Genomic DNA, 17,881 nt, shown 5'->3' with positions numbered 1-17,881 from the left:
AATTACAATTATTAAAAATAAATTACAAAACTATATCTAAAACGAAGCTTTCATGCATCTATGCAACTAACAAATCTCCACTGAAAATAAGAAAATAACAGAAGCGTCAAACACTGTCTTACATTATTTTCGATTTACCATAACCCTGCGAAGTATAAAAACGCTCTAGAAATGGAACGTGCAATGTTCGGAGCATTTAAAGGCGATCGAAAGAACCAAGTTCGCGCTAATTACGAAACTCTAAAATTAATAATAACCGAGCTTCAGAAAATCAGAAACGTTGCCCCTGCACGCCACTGAATATTCCGCTCAGTGTTGTTTCTAGGGTGGCCTTTTCTTACGGCCGCAAATTATTTATTTAACACGAGTTCACAGCATTGTGCCGGCCGCTCACGCGATTCGCCACGCGGAGTGTATTTTTAATTTACGAAGTCCGTCTAATTGTCGCGGCAATTTTGTTCTACAGCTGGCGATTTCTTTACCTCTCCATTGTCCGATTTCGATTCTCTCTTTCTCCGCGCCGCTGCCGACCGTTTCCTGCAGGGCTTGGCAGTTCTCTTTTCAAGTAAAATAACTATTGGTTCTAATAATTCTGTGATGAAAATATTTTATCGTTGTTAACATGTTCCGTGTCACGTGAATCAGCGGTGCTGCTTGATTACTTGTTTATTTAGTGCGCTGAAAATGTAGTTTATAACAACTACTGAAAAATTAATTTATTTATTTATTATGGTAAATCTGCTTCATCGCCATATATATACGATAAGTAATAATTATATTTAATATACCAAGTTTTTGTCGAAATATCAAATGAAGTGGAAAGTCGTTTAAGTGATAGAAAAATTAACGTAATTTAAGACTATAGTTGTAATATTTGCAAGTAGTAAAAATTATTAACGAAGAAGAGAGATTTCTAAACAACACCTTTTCAAGCAATAAATTTAAAACAGATTTATTTTATATGAAAATTCGCAGTGGTAATATTATTATTTTATAAACGATATATCACAGGATTTTATAATTATGTTAATTATTATAAAATTACTTCTCATTTCAAACGTTTGACTCAAGTAAAATAATGACACTATTTATTCAAGCTTGCAAAATCAAAATTTTCGTTACAAGCTCAAATATTGATCGTTTCTTAATGTATCCATTTTTGTTATTCTAAGCAATTATAATTTTCATAAGTAATTTTTCTTTTTAGGTTATGTTTGAGTTAAATGAAGCATCCATTGAAACACTTAATTAATATTACAAATATATAATAAATATTTTAAATTATAAATTATATTACATCATAATACATTATAATTATATATATTATATTTATTATAATAAATACAATATTGTAACTATTATAATTAAAATAACGAATACAATATTGTACATATTATAATTACATTATACTATAAATATATTAAGAACTATTTCCAATACTTTTTCAAATATTTTTACTCAATGTTGTACTCACTCTTAAACATAATTTTGTGTTAATTCCTCGCGTGACAATTAATGTTCATTACCTAGTATAAAAAAAACGCGAAATTGTATTTCCTTCGGCAACCGTGTTCAACAGAGTCCGAAGATCACGGAAAATCGAGAAATCGGTCCCAGCGATCGTCGTACGACCGTGAAATATCGCATTGTAACAGCGAGTCGCGCGGCCCATTTAAATGCAAACCCGTCGTAAAAATCTATCGGCACGCCGTGTTTGAATTATTCGCGACTGCTGTGTTCAGTCACGCTTACGTTGACCTCCGTTCCGCGCTGTGGTAAATACTCGTGAATCACTGGCGTATTACGCAAGTAGACGAAAGAGAATCGTACGAAAATGGCGACGCGCGCGGCACCGACGCTGTCTCACGCGCCGTCTCTTACGCGCGGTAAACGAGCACGTCGTTCGATATCCCGTGGATTTCCTGAATTTTATCGGCCACTGGTCCGCACGCGATACCGTCGCCCGAATAAAACGAAGCTTTTTTTTTAATGTTTCAACGTTTCTAACGCGCTCGAATTTTGTTTTTAAATTGACAAATAATGTCACCGAAATGTTGCTCTCCCAACAGGCCGCCGACAGATTATTATTCGTTTAACCCCCCCGCGGCGGAAATCTCTTTTAGAATATCGATAAAGCGAAATTGGACAAATTGCGTGCGAGAGGGCGAATATTTTTGTCGGTCGCCGTGTCTGTTTTTTTCTTTTTTTTTTTTTTATCGTTTTTTATTTTGTTTATTTTATGCGACCAATTTCGGTTGCAGGAAATCGACGCGAAACGCGAATTTAACATACAATCGGGGAACATGAAAACCGAACGGCGAGTTCGTTTAGATTTTTAACGAATTTAGTAATTGTTGCTGCGATTTTTAACAGATATATTAATCAAAGAATCGGTTAGTCTGTCGGTTAGTGTATAGAAATGTTGTTGGTGGTGGACAGAATTATTGATAAAATTAAATAGAGTGTTCTTCTGCTCCTGTGTTAATAAACTTCTCTGAGTTACTATATTTTCAAATTTCTACTGAAAATTCTAAAAAAAGGACTGTTAAATTGTTATTGATTTAAAGGAAATTAAACATTATCGCTTTAATTGATTGAAACTATCGAGTCTTCCTTCATCCATGTAATAAAAGTTTAAGTATAAAGATTTATGATGAGAAACCAAAAATCGATTGTATAAAATTACAAGATTTTCTTTCCAATTTTAGAGTGAAATCGACATTTTATTAAGAAATAGTTAACTAACGTCTTATTGAAATATTACTGTTGAAAACAATATATCGAAATAGTCGTCACTACCAACAACTCTGTCTAACTTCTGCAATAATTACTATTGTATAACACTGTGATAAAAACTAAACGATTTTCAACCAACAAATACGTTCGAAAACTTCGAAACAAGGTTAATGAATTTACAACGTAATGAGCTACAATTGATAATAAACAGAGTGTGTTATTTTCAGTAAACTAAGAATTCTGTACAACGCTTGCAACAAATATAGAAAAATTCTGTACAACGCTTGCAGCAAATAAATAAAAATTCCGTAGAACGCTTGCAGCAAATAGATAAAAATTCCATTCGTTTATAGCTTTAGTTAATTGAAAGTTGTACGTCGATATTTACAAATTACTTTACCAACAGGTTTTATATATAAATTGTTTTGTATTTGTTGAATGCGTTTTTCAAATTGTTATTGCGTCCGTCATAGTCGTAGAAAAATGATGATTCTGCAGTTATATTTATCATTATTGTATGAAGCTAATTGGAAACAATTCATTTTTAATAACTTCAGAATTGCGTTAAAAGTGGAGGACATAATAAAAGAATAATTAGAAAAACATTTCTAATTTGTCTAAAGATTTGTCTAAACGTTTCTAATTTATTTAAAAATTTCTTTAAAACATTTCTAATTCCTCTAAAAATTTCTTTAAAACATTTCTAATTTCTCTAAAAATTTCTCTAAACATTTCCAATACCTCTGAAAATGTCTCTAACCATTTCTAATTCATCAAATGAATCTAAACATTTGCGCTTCCCGAAACGAACGGTGGGAACGCGGAGGCGTAGCTGAAACAAACGGACTACGAAACGACAGTAGAATAATACACCGCGAGTAATAATTTTGACATCAAGGGGTATTCTGAAAATGTTCAGTGGCTGCTTTAAAAGAAAATAACGTGGACGACGCGGGTGGTTAAAATACAAGTTAGAAAGCGAATTTAGTAGAGGCTGACACAACGCCGTGTAGACCGTACGGGAAGGTAATTCTATTGCGAAGCCCGCGCATTATGCCACCGAGGTGCCATATTGTATTTCTCGTACGTACCCGGCTCCTCTCGCCTGCACAATGCGCGCACACACAGGCTCGCCCATTCGTCGTTACGGTTTTTTCCCTTCTTTTGTGTCACTCACCATGAATTCCAATAACAGGTTCGTCAAGGACATGCCATGATAGCATTGCACTTCACAAACGACTTAATGCCTCCCCGTGGCACACGGCGCTCTTAAATAATGGCTTAAGTAACGGATCGGCGTTCTAAAAATTGCCGCGGCCGGTCTGTTTGCACAGGACGAAGGATACCAGTGCTCCGGGACATTGATTATTCCGCGACCGTTCGATAACGTTCCAGCGATCGGTTTGGAAAATTCTTACGGCGTGGTTACGTCAACGTTTTGAGGAGCTCGCGAGTGCCATGGTGGTCGTGTACGGGATACAATAATTTTTGACTAGTATAATATTACATATTATTATATTAATAATAGTATTAGTAGTATAATTAATATTGTTATTACTTGATATAAGTACAAATATAATATAATGTTTATAGTATAATGTATTTCATAATATTTATTATGATAAATTTTAACCATTTAGTTTCAACTTTATTAACAAAATTAGTCTGAATAGACTAGTATATGACTGAACATTAAAGTTTATTAGCGATTTGCAACTATTTCTCGAAGTCTACAAAATCGTATAAATCGAATATTATTATAACAATATTATATATACATATAGATATATACATATATATTGTATACTATATAATAATATAAACGTTTATAAGCGCCGGTAGGTAACATCCATGATGGCGCCGAGTGCAAAAGGTTAATAAGAATTATAATATTAATTAATCTTTCGATCCTCGTATACTCCTAAAATCTTTATTAGATTGCGGATATTTATGCAAATTAAACAAAATTAAAAATTGTCTATATTAATTGTATAAAACAAGAATTAAATAAAAATGTATTCGTAATAATTTTAATAAATTAGAAATAATCCGTCAGTGTCCACAGTTTCACTGTTATATATTTCTTTTACTCAGTTTTAGAATAAAAAAAAATAGAAGTGGCAGTATAATAATTACTTGACTGCAGATTTCTATGAAAAATAAAGCATTTCTTCATTATTTGTAATAAATTGAAGTGAAATTTAAAATGACTTCTTGTCTTAGTTATAATATATTAATACATAATATAGACAATAACAGACAATAATATATTGTCTTAGTTATAATATAACAATATTTCCAGATTTTTTTCAATATTCCTTTTGTATCTATGTATATATTTTAATTTCTAAGATCGAGCAAATATTTCTGATAATTAACGAAACACATAATTCATATCTTGTTCTAATTATTAATTTGTATTATGCTCGACAAATTTCGTGAAATTAACATTACAACGAAAATATATTAAAATAGTTGAATATTGTTTAGAACAAAAAACGAACGTCAGTTTATTATTGAAACGTAAGTTTTATAAATTATATAGGTTATGTAAGTTATATAAGTTATGTAAGTTATATAATTTATCTCAAGGTTATGTAAGTTATATAATTTACGTCAAGGTTATGTATTCATACAGGAAGACTTTAGTTTCCACCGTTCAATAAACATTATTTCAATAGATCCACGATTCCGCAATATCATCGCATATTGTGGCGAACTATACTATCGCCCCCTCCGAATTCGCACAAACTCTCGCACATCGCATAAAATTTCCAGTCTAATTACATTTTGTCGTCCGTATCGCACATTTTATACGTCATACGTATTAATATCCATAAATGAATATTGGTTATTTCGGAAATCGTTGGTTATCGAATTTCCCCCTTATTAAAAGCTTAATTGACATACTCGATTTCATATTTCGTGCCGCGCGAAACGCAACGGAATGAAACAGTATTGATTATTTAGTAACGCGTAATTATACGGGCGAAAATTTGTCACGATTCATCCGATCATGCATAACTAATTCGAGTATGTTAGAATTTTTGAAATTACAAATCGTGAAATCTGTTCGCCGATGTTTTAGTTTCTGCTTCCCTTTAATTTTCTTCATAACGCGGCGCGATGTTCTTTCACGTTATTACATCGTCGTATCGTATCGCGCAGATTATAACGTATTAACCCTTTACAGCCGTAAGCCAACACTGACGTGACTCTATGCATTAGGCTTGATTATTGTGTATGGTGACCGATAACGGTTAATGTCAATTTTGGCAAAATTATGTCTGCGCTTCGACAGGTTGTTAGGCGAATTTACAGTCGAGTACAAATCGGGATTAAGTATAATTTATCTGTATAAAAATTATATAACGTTAATCGAGCACTAAAAGTGTATATAACTTGTAACCCTTTACAAAAACAGTAAAACTAAATTCATTTATATCTCTTGAAATTTTTATAATAATATAAGATTAACTAAAGAAATTTATAGAATTATTTTCTATTAAAACGTCTTTATTATTCTAACAATTTTGTAATAAATAGGGTAAAAACGATCATTCTAATTATCCTAGTGAGATTATTGTTAAACCAGCCGTTTTTCTGTCTAATTCTATCGTACTAATTTTGTAATCGTCACTGTATTCGCGAATCTTATAAAATAATAAATAAATATACGTAGACTTATTTATAAATTTATACAGTATAGATTTATACAGATAACCACTAAGTTTCTAAAAAAGTGACTTGACGAATGATTATTACTGGAATTAGTTACATTCAAAAGCCTCGTTAATATAATAGCAATAATTATATAATTTTCACAGTAAACAAAGACAAAATAGAATAAATAAAATAAAATAAAAATTTCCGTACCAGCAATACAATAAATATTCTTCTTCGTCGACAACACGCTTATCGAATCCAGAGTGGCGTCCAATTAGTTTTATGGATAAAACTCTGATAAGTGAAAACAATCCGGCGAGGAAAAACAATTCCGTCGTAGAAGGTAAGAAACGTTGCAAAGAGATAATAAGTTTCCAGTGGGTAAAGTGTTAACAAGGCGAGATTCAAAGTTGATCGAAGGTTCGACCAGGTGGCTCGAAAGCCGAAGAAATCAGTACGGAAGGAACAGAAGTACAAAAGGACGAAACCAGCGGTGTGAAAGAGGGGGGAGCGACGATCGCCGCGAGGAGAACGAAGAGAGAGAGAGAGAGAGAGAGAGAGAGATTTTCAGTTTGCATACAAGTTACTGAAACTATTTCTTAAATTTTATAGAGATCATTCTTTATCTTTCTGTTATAGACTTTATTTTTATTTGTCGTTTCAAGGTTATGTTTAGATTATGTTAAGGAATAGAATTCTTTATTTTTATTTGTCATTTCAAGCTAAACTAAAAATAAAAATAATTTTAGTAATTTGACAGTAAATTAATCTCTCGAGCAATTGAGAGAAATTTAAGTCGTTTAGTCTAGTTTTTTTAAAAAAGGGTTGATCACATGTATTTGCACCCCACTGTATATGAGTATCATTCTAAAGATATATTAAGCATAACATATTATGTAATATAATAAGCATAGCATATTAAATAATATATTAAGCATAGCATATTAAATAATAAATTAAGCATAGCATATTAAATAAAATATTAGGCATAGCATGTTAAATAATATGCTATATAGTAGTATATTAAATGATATGTTATATAGTAGCATATTAAATAATCTGCTGTTATAGTAGCATATTCAATTGTAGTATTAATAGAAATTCACACGTTAGTTATGTATAAATAATATTCGCTGCATATAGTTTCGAAGTATGAAGAACATTTTGTTGAATAATGTCCTCGATTTCGAACAAATTTTCATGACTATGAGACTGTGAAAGATCAGAGCGAGAAAGTGCGTGGAAAGAGAATAGAGAACAAAAAACAGAGAAAGAAAGCGAGAGAAAGAGAAAGAACAGAGAGTAGGAAAAGTAAGAGAGAAAGCAGAGAAAAGAATGAAAAAAGGAAGCAAAGCTAGAAAGACAAAAAGGAGCAAAGCCAGAAAGAAAAAAAGCAACAAGTTAGAAAGACAAAAAGGAGCAAAGCCAGAAAGAAAAAAAGCGGCAAAGTTAGAAAGAAAGTAATAGGAAGAGAGAAAGAAACAGAGAGAAACAAAAATAGAAAGTGAGGAAGAGAGCGAGAGAGAAAGGAGGAGAGAGGAAGAATAGATCAGAGAGCAGAGGAAGAAAGAAAGCAAAAGAGACTTAAACAAGGAGAGAGAGAGAGAGAGAGAGAGAGAAAGAGGAAGAAAAGCAGAGCAACAAAAGGGGGGAGAGAAAGTAAAAAAGGAACAAGAAAGAAAGAAGGAAGAGAACAGAGAGCAGAAAAGAGATAAAAAAAAGCGAAAGGAAGAAAGAAAGAAAGAGGGAGGGAGGGGGAAAGAGACGAAGGAACCCTCGACTAAAGAGCAACGAGAGCGACGACGAAGGTGCGAGGGCCAGTGACTAACGATCCTCCTGACTAACGTTCTGTCTATCGACGCCGCTAATTCGTCATTTCTCGCACGTCGAGTGATTCACGGGCTCCCAACAGGATAACGAGGAACCGGTCGTCACCGTGATACACAAGCCGGCCATTATACGCGCGGCTCCGTTCCCCGGTTGTTCTCGTTTCGTCGATTACAATGATTCGTTGTTCTCCCCGGCCGAGCATTTACGAGAGAGAGCGAGAGAGCGAGAGGATCGCTCGAAGGCTCGGAGAGAGCCGCGCGGGTTGCACAATTATGCGAAACACCGGCGAGACGAACGAATTACACGGTCAATAATTGGAGCAAACGGTCCCCCATTGAGGATCATTCTTCCGACCGATGAATTGAAACGAACGACGTCGAGTGCCGCTGTTTGCCGAACGATCGCGGAGCCAGTTTGCTTCGGAAAAATGTTGTTCGCCGATCGAACGGTTTTAGTAGACGGCGTCTACGCGGTGCCATAACCCGCGAGTACACTGCAAGGACACCGCAAGATGAACACTGTCGCTTGTTTTCAATTCCGAGATGTTGCCGCTTCTTCCGATCGGCACTGTTTCAGATTGCATCATTTTTGTTTCACTTTAGAAAAATTCGTTTCCACGTCTTTTCTGATAATATGGGTCAGCCATTTGATAAGACATGTAATGATGATGGTCAGATTGCAGATCATATGCATATATAACAAGTTATTAATTTTAAAATGATTAACGCTGCGGAAGAAATATATTCTCATTTAATCCTGATATTTATATTAATGTAGAATATTTTTATTTTATCCAATTAATTCAAAAATTCTTAGTAATGCTACAAGCTTGGTTGGATTTTACTATGAATGGATGAATTATATTATTTTATTACAGTTGCGGTTTTCGTTATATATTATGTTATTCATTAATCACTTATTGCTATCACTCATGTAGTAGTTGAATTCTGATTTTTGATTGATTGAAAGAAATGGAGTTTCTATTCGAAAAATGCAAATATAATTATTCAATTTTAAAAATGCAAATCTATTTATTCAATTTTAAAGATGTAAATCTAATTATTGAATTTTATAAATGCAAATCTAATTATTCAATTATAAAAATGCAAATCTGATTATTCAATTTTTGAAATGCAAATCTAATTATTCAATTTTATAAATGCAAATCTGATTATTCAATTTTAAAAATTCAAATCCAATTATTCAATTTTAAAAATACCTTCTACACACTAGCGTTCTTTACAGTATTTATAACACTAATTTCTCTAATACCTAATTCCTTGTAATTGCACTCGATATTCATTTAAAACGTTCCCGAAGCAAACGCATTGTTTAAGATAGCCAACTTTTGATTCGCCTTCACGAGCTCCTAATATATTCACTGTTCCACAGTCGCCCGACCAATTTTGCCATAAACGCATAGAGCCCACAGTCGCGTAATCGCGATCAATTAGGAATCGACGAAAACTTCTGCGTTCGTCTGATATTTTCAAGAAGCGTGTACTCCGATCGCCTTTGATTTCTACAAAAGTTCGCAGGTTTTTCCAGAACAGTTTTGGAATAAGAGACAGTTATTTCTTGACGTCGATAAAGACTCCATTGCGCTTATAATGGTCGCAATGAAAATTGCCCGGCTAAATTACTACCCGCTGGTCGCGGGAACTATAAATGACGAAAATATAGAGTTGGATTTTCAAAGTTGCGTGGCTGGTCGCGTATAATTACACGGCGAATGTAATATTTGCGGCAAATTAGAAAACGCAGAAACTAAATAGAGTTTGCTAACCCCTATTTTAAACTCTGCTCCTTTTGACAATAATAACCAAAGGGATGTGTATATTTTATTCAGAGTTCAACGCTGTTACGCGCGGTCGGCGTATAGGGCGCGGTGCTTTCTTCCTTTAACACGACACGGTTTACACTGTTGCCCACGCATTTTATGTCAGAATATATGCATTATGACGTACTGTGTGCGATATTTCAAAACTCGTACGCGGAACGTGTATTTTTAAGTACATTGTTAAATCTAGAATAAAATGCGGAACGGTTTCAGTTGCCGTCGTCAAACCGTGGAATTTCAACTAGGAACACCTGTGAGAGTCTTGTGTTTTTAATGGATATTGTGTCCGAATTCGAATTTATTGTTTAGGTTATGTCGTCGATAATATTGTTGACAATTGTAGCAATTATTTTAGTTTAATAGTATAATATTATTTTTGTTTAATTTATATTGTTATCCATGTTATATGCTAAAAGTTTAATAGGCTAGACGTGCTCTAATAAAAAATACATCCTTCTTATTTTTATCTTTGTTGCAAAGTTGTGAATGTCATCTAAATTGCGTTTCTCCAATTAAATATATTTTATTTATTGTTTCTGTTTAATAGTTATAATAGTTATAAATATATATAATAATAAAATAATATAATATGACATACTATAATATATATATAGTAATAATTATTATTATTTTATAATTCAATTATAATTCTTTTAAAATAAACATAATTTCAATGCACTAACATATCAATTTTATGCTGACAATTAAATCATCTCATAATTTCCACGAAGAATTCCACGACTATCTAGCATAAAATAATTATTTCAAATTAACGGAAAATAAAACAACCGATATTAATCCAAAAGTGACCACAAGCATGGAAATAATTATGAAACGAAATATTATTCGGGATAATATCTCGATTGAGAAAATTGCTTCCGCTCGGCTTCATTTAAAATTACAGAAAATCACCAAGCTACTGAACAAATTAAACGAACACAACAACGTAACGTAAAACAAATCGAACGTATCGCGGACTTCGCTTAGGACGGCACGGCTAATAGGGCTACGCACGAAGTATAAAAATGAAAATCATTCGAGCGTGGAGCATCGACGATATAAACGAACTTTGTGCAATAAAATAAATATTTAGCAACGGCGTTCGCGATATTCTTGAAATAAATTCAATGAAACGCTCCCGCCTAAGGATATTTATTCCATTAACGGCGCTGCGACGTGAATACAATTTCATAAATAATTTGTTTGGCCGGATGCTTAATTTCCAGATCGATTCGGGGCAATTACACGCGGATGAAATTATTCCGAAAAATACATCCACGGCGCAGCAAACGGAAATTTTCCATTTATTTGTCACTCGGTCGTTTGTCATTTGATAAATATTCTTTCGCACGGGAATCACCTATACTCGCAACGCGAAACTATTCGAACGCTTGCGCACCTAACATTCGAATAAAAATAAAACCGTACGTTTAAAATTTTGTCGAAAAATTCATTTGTAAAAATCAATTGTTTTTGGACGAAGTATCAATTTTTGGTGAGAGTAAATCGAACGTTTCGGTAGCGATGGACGTAAAAGTGTCTGAAGGAAACAAATCACAGAATTGGAACAGCGAAATCTACGACCGACTATAAAACAAAATGGCGGATCTATGTTGGCTTGGGACTGCATGGTATCTAATGGAATGGAAAACTTTGTGTTTATTAAACCCCGTTAAATACTTATGGAATGAAGTCGAAAAAGGATTAAGAAATGCGGTTATTACTTCGAAAGAAGCGTTGAAACGAAATATTATTGAAAAATGGCGATCGACAGATGCAAATGTTACTTCTAGGTTAGTTCACTGAATGGAAAACAGACTTAGGGTTTTTATGAAAGCAAACGGTAGATCAACTTCCTATCAAAACCTTTAATAAATAAAAGCGGTATATATTGTTGAATTATTTTCTGTTGAATTATGTTGGTAATATAATTACAAATGCTTTAGCTTAACATATAAATAGTTGAATATTGGAAATGCATGTGTTCGAATATTTTAATGTACGAGTGTATACATACACTATAGATATATAGATAACGAAACTATACTATACATATAATATGTATATGTATAGTACCGTGCTCGCATACAGAATTCAAATGCTCGTTCAACTTTCATTGCACTCGTCTAACAACGAGCCCCGTTTTTTTTTTATTTATCACGCCCGGTTCGCTATCATTCTTCCGTGTTTGTTTACCATAGAAATAAAAATTTCATCAGAAAATTTCACTCGTTCACGAGCACGGATTGATCCGACTTTTGGCGTTCTTTCGTCCGTAAAATCGGCCGCGGTATTGCGCAAACACTCGAATCCGCCATTTTTCTCTGTACTAGAGAAGATGCGTGCAAATTCACAGAAATTTCGTACCCGTATTCTATTATTTTATTTATTTCCTATTATCTATTTACTGTCTATTTATTTTCTATTTTTCTTTTATTTCCTATATATTTTCTATTTATTTTCTATGAAATTAGCAATTTGATCTTAACTTTTACCAACGTGAAAATGTTATTAAAACATTATGAATACAATTTCATTTCCATAAATATATTTTAGACAAATTATAATATTGAACGTATAAATCAGCATTAGAATTTCGCTGACTAATTTATGTATAAACAAAAATATTTTTATATAAAGAAAAACAGAATAGGGAAAGCGTACTACAGATATTTATTTTACGTACGTTTCTTGTTAATTTTGCGAAAAGGCAGCGTCAAGTAATGTTTACATAAAATAGAAAATATAATTAGAAGATAAGAACATAAAGTACAGATAAAACAATACTATAAATTTAAATTAAATACACATTCAAATCTAAATCTGCGTTTTCAATTTGTAGAAAATTTACGTATAATATATGTATAATATAACGTGATATTTGGAGGTTATGTCAAGGTTTTGTCTTTTTCTCCGCGAAGAATTCGTGGAAATATATTGTATTTGCATTTTCTGTCTCGCTTCCAGTTTTCGCCACGGAAATTTCAAGTATTATGACGAAGAAATATCGACACAACATTTCTGGATACCAGATATGTACATTTGGCGAACGGGCGAGGCAGCTTAGCCAGATTTCTCACATCGCGTACATTTTCAGCGATAAAGGGATTAACTCGGTTCAGGTGTCACGAACGTTCCGCCATTTTATCCTCGCTGGGTACGGCCACGTCAATTCCAACTATTGTGAAATAAATAACAAGGAGTTTAATAAAATTACGTGTTTTTGGAGAAATACCTGGTGCACCGTAGCTAAATTTAGAAATCAAACGATCGTTCTGTTGGTTTTATTTTTATTAATTTGATTACCTTCACTTTGTATTCTCAATTCAATTCTATTGTATTCTTAATTCTATCACACTCAATGCTGTTTTATTAATTAGTAATAAAACATTCAGTTATATTTGTGGTTTGTACTATAACTCGGTCGTAGATCTTTTAGGCAAAAAATATGTTTCTTAAATGTAAGAAAGAGAAATTAAACAGCAGTTTATTTTATTTTCTAATAGTAAGAATGGAAATACTATTTCTTTAGTCGTAAATGCATGAAAATCGTTCTCTATTTGTAATTATTAATGGCAAGTGTATTTGCTACAGTTACAGTATTCACAGCTACATCAAATAAAAACTATCATTGCTACTGTTAATGAAAATCTTATAAATTTTTAATTCCACTCATTTAAAAGTAAATCATCAATGGAACTGTTCATTATCGATTAATTATAACGGTTGAAAATTAATCTTAAAAATTTATATCTCCATAAAAATGAGCAGTCTAGTTATCGTAAATTATTTATATATTTCAGTCTACAAATCTTGATAACAGCGTAACGATGAAAATTGTTCATAAGACCTTCATATCCGAGACATTCGCACCTCGATACAAGAGACCAATAAAAACACTGTTAACCAGCAACAAAAGTTACAATACAACAGAAACGATAAACGGTCAAACAAGCGCGTAACCATTTACTGCTTGATGGAACGTCAAACGACTGGATCCGCGCAAATAATAAATATTATTTCGCGGTGCTCCGGTTTCCGGGCGAAATTCTGTCCCGAGATTTTCCGTCGTCCACGGCGGAGGAACAAAATGAGGAGGAGTGTGTTTGTCCACCTAACACGAGGAGGATCTTGCGATCGTTGTGTACAGGGGCTTTGCGCAGCCGGACACCAAACGTTCGAATGTAGACCACCGGGTTTTTCGCAACGGTCCGCCGCCGGCCTCCGAGGTGGCGGCGGTGGAACGAGGAGGAAGAAGAAGAAACCGAGGAAAGAGCAAAGGTAAAGTTTGTCACGAACTCGTAAGCGTTCCTTAAAGGTGTCACGTCGCGAAGGATTGCTTTATCCGAGGGAGGGGGGGACGGAGCGATGGCGCTCGGGTGTTTCAAACTTATACGAGCAAATATACTCGGAACAGACCGAGGCAAATTGGATTCCGTGAAGGTGGAAGGAAAGAGAGTAATTGACATACAAATATTTACGTTGGGAGATTGGCGGCCGCGGGAGCTTCAGCGCCGAGTTCCGAGCTTCTTCATGGCGGTTCTCTACGGTTGTTTTCGATTCGAATCTATTTCGTTAGCGCGCCGATTCGTTGTTTCGCCACTTATTCGAAAATTGTCGAGCAGTTTTACGGTCGATTATACCGTGGTTTCGATCATTTTCGATAAAAACGTTTCTATAATCGGTGTAGAATTGTTTGTAAAAATTGTTTTTTTGTCGAACGGTGTTTAGAATGTCTAAATAATATGACAGTGGAATATAATTAGTATAGTGAGAAACATAAAATTAATAAAGATATGTTTTACAACCAACTCATATTTGGATAAAAGTATTGGCACACATTTGAAGATTTTTATTTACGTACAGTGACTCTCAAAAGTATTTGCATATCAGTCTAACTTTGACTTCTACGCTATATATTTAAATAAATATAAATATAAATTCAATATATATAAAATATAAATAAAATATAAATACATAAATATACAAGAAAAAGATCGTGTATAAGGAAAATTAGTTCTCTCCAAATAATGTATTATAATATAGTTCAACATATAATGATAAATACTAACTAATAATTTTGTATCGTCGTATCTATACGATAACAATTTTATATAATTTACGTTGTAAAAGTTAATTTTATTAAGATTGTAACTAGAAACTGTACGCAAAATAAAAGTTATCATTATTAATCTATGTCTTTTCTTAATTATTCTAATGCAGTACAATTAAACAACGTTACTTTCGTATTAATATATTTCTATATTGTCGAGAAAATAATAACAACACAAAGATTCAAGCATTATAGTATTTAACCTCCTTACAAATGTTTCGTGAGTATTATAAAAATGAAAAATGTCCATTGGAAAAATAATTTTCAAAGACGTAGAATATTAAAAAATTATTTGCCATTTTCTCTTCGTGTTTTATTCCTTCTCGTTTCATATTTCGCAAGGAAAATTCTTTCGTCGAACAAGTTTCAATCTACGTTGCTCCATTTTTAACTTTCCATAATGCACGTAAAAAGCTTGAATTAATTGCGATAGATATTGAAATAATCGAAGACGGCGGGAATTATAATATGCACTTTTCCAATCAATTGATGCAAGCCAGGAAAAAAGGAAAGACAAGGAGAAACGGCATTTCCGTCTTTTAATGAAACGTATTTCATTCCGCTTCCAATTTCATTTTCCGTTCTATTGTACATCTAAATGTGAATAATAAATGATGGAACTCACTTGTAATTCGAGATCCACGGCATTTTACGAGAAGTTCAGAGATCGTCACGGAATATCCTGAAAACGAAACATTTTATGCGTTACTATAGCGGTGAAACAGTTAATGGTAAAAAGTATAAGTACTTAAAAATTTGTGAAACCTTCATCTTTATAATATTATATTTCATTTATAATTTGTAAATTAATTCAGTTATAAATAGTTAGAAAAATTATGAATACTGCGATTGTAATTTATAAATTTATTAAACCAGTATCCTTATAATATTATATCCATTTTACAATTTGTAAATTAATTCAGTGATAAATAGTTAGAAAAATTATGAATACTGTTACTACTGTAATTTATAAATTTATTAAACTATTATCTTTATGGTACTATGTGTTTTTTATACTTTCCAATTATACACTAATTCGGTGATAAACGGTTTTTAAATACTGAATCAATGATTAACAATACATCCTATATATACTGAAGTATTAATTTAAAAATTTATTAAACCCTTGTTCTTAAAATATTATATTTCTGTTACGTATTAACGACGTTCTGCAAGTACCATAATTCTGTTCAAAGTGACCATAAATTTAGTAGATCTACAACAAAGCAACATGGTTCAAAAAACATAATTAATCCCCGTAATGAATGTAAAAGGTAATATAGAATCTCAAGTATTCTTTACCAACAATTTTAAAATAAAACCTACGTCGATAATTACTTAACCTATGCTAACTCAACTATTTCAAGATTGGTAACCTATTATCAATCTAATAGCAACAAAAATCGAATATATCATTTAAATAAACATTTTCAATCCACTCCGAACTTTCCATTTAATAGTTAAGAAAGCCGGAAGCTACTTATTTGTACCAGAGCCCGTACATCATTCCAATGAAAACGAACGAAACTGCTATCGGGGCTACTAGATCATGCTAAAGTGTTCCAAGTGAATTTTAATTAGCCCTGTCTCGTACAGTTTATTTATAGCGCCACGTGAGCCGGGAGAGGAGCTGAAAAATTTACGAGCCGTGGAGCGGAAGAAATTTTAAGAAAATGGAAAACCGCTCCATTGAATTTCCCAGTACACACAATTGCGTCCCCCGGCGAGTCCAGAAATTCCGAAGTTTAAAGTTTGACAGCCGCGGAAGAGAGTGAGCGAGCGAGAGAGAAAGAGAGAGAGAGAGAGAGAGAGAGAGAAGGCGATACAGAGAGTTCAAAGTTCCGAACAATACACGGTACAAAATACTTCCCGCAATTCCCGCGAAGTTGCCGAACTTCGGAATGTATTTGCTTCGTTATTCCGGAGTTCTAATTTCATCCCCTAAACTTCTGGGGAACCATTGGTCACGAAAAACGCCGTAAAAAATATTAGACTGTCCCATATGTTCGTTCCGCGTCACACGTATGTATTGGGTTGTTCGGAAAGTAATTTCGTTTCTTCCCAATAAAGAACCTAATTTTTTCACAGCCAACTTCACACTCAAGCCGCGTAATCATTATATATTTGAACAATTGATATAGTAAGCTGTGTTTGTTAAAAATTCTGTTTGATTCTTTGCGATAGTTTTTGTTCAGTGATCTATTGTGTTTCATTTCTACCAAACAAAAAAAAAACGAAATGACTTTCCGAACAACCCAATAGTTTGCACTAGACAACGGATGGCATTAACAATAGAGCAGAACGGTTCATGTTTAAGCAATTATATAAGGAAAGAGGACTAAAAATTAAGAGGACTTTAGATAAGTTTTAGGTAACAGCTTGAAACAATGAAAATTTTTTAGTTTTATATCATATTTCGCGCTGTCAGTCACCGATGACTGACGCGGCACTGAACGCGTTAAACAATGATTATCGTCCATCGATTTCGCATTGAAGAAAGGAAGAAATTTATGGGACACCCTAATACAATCGGGACGATTCCATCGATCTGTCAGGTTCTGCGTTGCAGGTGTGCGCTAATTCACGGTTGCCGGGAACCACTATGGTTCGAATCAAGCTACCGAGATGATCGAATAATTACTGCTGCATTAGCAGTCTTGCTCGCCAAGTAACCAAGTTTATTTGAATAATAGATG

General features: G+C 33.3%; 1 long non-coding RNA gene across 2 annotated transcripts in view; it reads right to left on the bottom strand.

The window, feature by feature from the left end:
* LOC144467872 (uncharacterized) overlaps window positions 1-17,881 on the bottom strand; it is a 105,373-nt gene that overhangs the window by 60,378 nt on the left and 27,114 nt on the right. For both annotated transcript variants that reach the window (XR_013493732.1, XR_013493731.1), the window contains exon 2: window positions 15,811-15,867. This is a non-coding gene — a long non-coding RNA (uncharacterized LOC144467872). The remainder of the gene's footprint in view (window positions 1-15,810; window positions 15,868-17,881) is intronic.

Source organism: Augochlora pura, chromosome 3, assembly GCF_028453695.1.
Source record: "Augochlora pura isolate Apur16 chromosome 3, APUR_v2.2.1, whole genome shotgun sequence".
NCBI classification, from domain to species: Eukaryota; Metazoa; Arthropoda; class Insecta; order Hymenoptera; family Halictidae; genus Augochlora; species Augochlora pura.
This window is presented reverse-complemented; position numbering and strand designations above follow the sequence as displayed.